This window comes from Vulpes vulpes, chromosome 14 (assembly GCF_048418805.1).
Source record: "Vulpes vulpes isolate BD-2025 chromosome 14, VulVul3, whole genome shotgun sequence".
In the NCBI taxonomy this organism is placed as follows: domain Eukaryota; kingdom Metazoa; phylum Chordata; class Mammalia; order Carnivora; family Canidae; genus Vulpes; species Vulpes vulpes.
The window spans coordinates 65,513,878-65,517,656 of NC_132793.1; the positions used below are offsets into that span (position 1 = coordinate 65,513,878).

The 3,779-nt window shown below is 34.6% G+C and overlaps 1 pseudogene; it reads left to right on the forward strand.

Moving 5' to 3' along the window:
* The first annotated feature begins 2,359 nt into the window (after positions 1-2,359).
* LOC112915576 (cytochrome c pseudogene) lies at positions 2,360-3,464 on the forward strand (annotated as a pseudogene).
* Positions 3,465-3,779: the final 315 nt, after the last annotated feature.

The following is a 3,779-nucleotide window of genomic DNA, read 5'->3' on the forward strand; positions in this document are numbered from 1 at the left end:
CTTATTATAGTATCCTAGTGTTGGGATGAACTTAAGAGTCCTATATCCCAGACATTTAAGCTCCACTTGATTTTATTATTGATTTTTCCAATAAACATGCCATCCAACCAAAGTTGTATTAAGGGACAGGCAGGCTGGACAGCCAAAATGCCAGGCTGTAAGGGACACCAAAAATTCTTTAAATAAATTGAAAATAGTCTTTTATTTATTCTTTAAATAAATTTATATATGATTCCTTACATAACTGTCAAATTATAAGTGAAGTCTTCCATTTAGTTCCTGTTCTTACACACACATACACACACACACATATATATTAATATATATATGTGTGTTATATATTATATTAATATATATGTGTGTGTGTATTCAAAATGTTTTTTCTGTATACATCTATTCAGAAAAATATATACATTATTCATAATCCCTACTACTTTTTGTGGAGAATGTATCCTTTCAATTGATAGATCTTTTAGTAGCTCTGTGGAAAAAAAAAACAAAACAAAACTCACTCATTGTGATGGCCTCTGACACACTTGAGGCAGAGGCAGTGGCAAAATTCAAAATATTTACTAACCAGTATAGCAGTGAAACCTGCTAACCAAAGCTTCTTTTTTAGAAAAAAAAAATTATAAAGGGGACTAATATATCTATCTATGCCTTTATTTCTCTAGATGAAATAATCTCATGACTTTCAGAACTGACTTCATTATCTTGTCTTCAAATCCTCTCCCATGGTTTGTCATTCTCTTCCTCTCCCCAAAGACACAGCCCTCACTGGTGAAGACAATCATCCATATATGCTCCCACCAATAGGAAATACAGCAGCACTACCACTTCTCCTTCCTGTTTTTGGTTGGGTTTTATTTTTAAGATTTTATTTTTTTATTCATGAGATACACAGAAAGAGAGGCAGAGACATAGACAGCGGGAGAAGCAGGGTCCTCATGGGACCCCAGGATCATGACCTGAACCAAAGGCAGATGCTCAAACACTGGGCCCCCTAGGCATCCCTCTCCTTTCTTTATAGCATAATTTTTAAATAGTCAAAAAATATACTTTTTTGGCAGCTTCATCATGCTGTGCCTTATCATTTATCTTCCTATAATCTTTTCATATTACCTTGTTACGTTCAAAGTTGTGTCAAAATACTTAATTAGAAAAACAGACGCCTATTTGATGACTTGGAGAGGGAACCTGCCAAAGTCATTTGTGCTCCTTTCCAAAATACATGAATCAGAATACCCTTATGTGTAATATATTTATTCTAGCTGCTTATATTAAAATTTGCTCAAAAGAATTGTTTTTCTACTTGCCAATCTAATTAACATTTCCATGACTGTGAGAAGCATCTTTTATACCAATGTTTTATTCACACATCAGTAAGCACTAATGATAAGTGTATTTCCATATCAACTTCTAGCAGTTAGGTATGTCAGTGACAGGCATCATAAAATTAAATAGATAACTAATATTCAAAGAGACTGCAATAAAAAAAATATTGTGGTAATTACCAATGTCGAAAGTGAAGAGTTTTAATCAAATCATTTTCTTGGGTGACCATATTTTCATATAAATATGAGTTTGAGAAATCACAGAGAAGTTTGCTGCCTTCAACACTAAATGCAAAACTAATTAGTGCCTTTTTACTGCAATTAATAACTATTATACTCAGCATTCCTTAAATCAGCATAAATAAGTTCTCTTTGGCTTTTCTCTCTCCACCTTACTCTTTTTCCCCTATGTTTCTCATTAATGTTTGGTAACAAAGAAGAGTATTGATTTCTCTTGAAAAAACTAGTTACCATTCCTACTGTCCTGGAGATTTCCTCAGGAGTAGGCAGGGTAGATATTTGAAGAGACTTCTAATTCCCTCTATTGCTTTTGTTGTGGCTTTTAACAGTTTCTGAAAGATGCCATCAGTTTTGTATGATAGTATCTCCTAGTGTAAGCTCATCAAAATCTTGCTTTCCATCGGTGCTCTATTTATTTGAGAATATAAATGTCCTTTTGTCCTCCTGTTAAAATTAGATTCTCAGAAACAAATAGCTTTCTTTAAAATAGTACTTCATAATTTTCTAGCCACACTTACAGATGCTGGTATTTGCAAGAGATAGTTATTATGAGCATTAAATCAACATGTACTAATTCATTGAAAAACCAAGCTGATGAAGAAGAATCTTTACTTATGCCCTGATACCAAAAAATAGTTTAATAAAAAGTATAATAGTAAAATAAAATGGCAATGGGCTAGAAACTAGAATACTTGAGCCATAATCCTGATGCCCACACTTATTTTACTAGCTGTGAGATCATGTACACATTATTTAAGCTCTTTAAGCCTCTTGTTATTTACAAAATGGTGGTGAATATGTCAGCAAAACTGGATATAGCATGTGAGAGAAAACAAGAGATCAAGGGTGATTAAGCAAATTAAAGGATGATTTTGCTATTTACTGAGATAAGGAAGATGGCAGGAAAATAAGGGAAAAAATGGGGCTATTTTGATGTGTTAAATTTCAAATATCTATAATATATCCAAACCAAGATAGCAAGTAGGCAGCTGAATATACAAGTCTAGAGTTCTGAACAGAAGATACAAATATTAATACTCATATATTAATAATAATTACTTCCACTCACTATGAACCAAACAATGCAACAGATGTTGTAGGTAAGTTATTTATTCCTCCAGACAAACTGTTGAATTCATAATGAGTATTATTACCATTATTATTATTATTTTCTTTTTTTAAGATTTTATTTATTATTTTGAGAGAGAGAGTGCATAAGCAGGGGTAGGGAAACAGGGAGAAGAAGAAACAGACTCCCCACTCAGTGGAGGCTCAATCCCACCACCCCTGGATCACCATCTGAACCAAAGGCAGACGCTTACCCCACTGAGCCACCCAGGCACCCCTCCCATTATTATTATTTTCTAACACTCAACACAGAGTCTAGTTAAGTAAGCTACCAAAATATTTGAATGAATTCTCAGCTTCCAAATGAGGAACTCAAGACTCAGAAAAGAAACTTAGCCACATCTAGTAAGTAGTAGAACCAGAATTTAAAATTAAATTTGTCTTGGGTAGGATGTCTGGCTTGCGAGTCAGCAACTTTCAAGTGCGATGAAAGAGTGATTTTAAAATGAGTGATGTTGAGGAGGCAAGAAGATTTCTGTTCATAAGTATGCCCAGTACCATACTGTGGGAAAGGGAGACAAGCACAAGACTGGGCCAATTCCTCATGGTTTATTTGGACAAAAGGCAGGTCAGGCCCCTGGATTTTCTTACATGGATGCAAACAAGAGCAAAGACATCACCTGGGGAGAGAAGATATCAATGAAGTATTTGGAGAATTCCAAGAAGTACATCCCTAAAACAAAAGTGATCTTCACTGGCATTAAGGCAGGGGAAAGCACAGACTTGATAGCTTATCTCAGAAAAGCTACTAAGGAGCAATAGCTGGCCACTGCCTTATCTATTACAAAACAAAAATGTTTCATGACTTCTTTTATGTATACTATATTTAAATTGATTTCATACATCAGAATTCAGACCATGAATGGCTGATAGACTATTTCTTTTGGACAGTCCTGATTGAAATAAGATTGGCTTGTGGTGAAGTGAGTATGACCGTCTTTTGGAACTTTTATAGTAAGTCTGGTTCAGCAAGTGCTATCACTGTTTTCCCTTTCTAACCATGTGATTGGAATTGATTAGTAATGTTCAGCTTTTCACAGAGATAGCAAATGCCAGCTCTAAATCAGCAGGAGATTG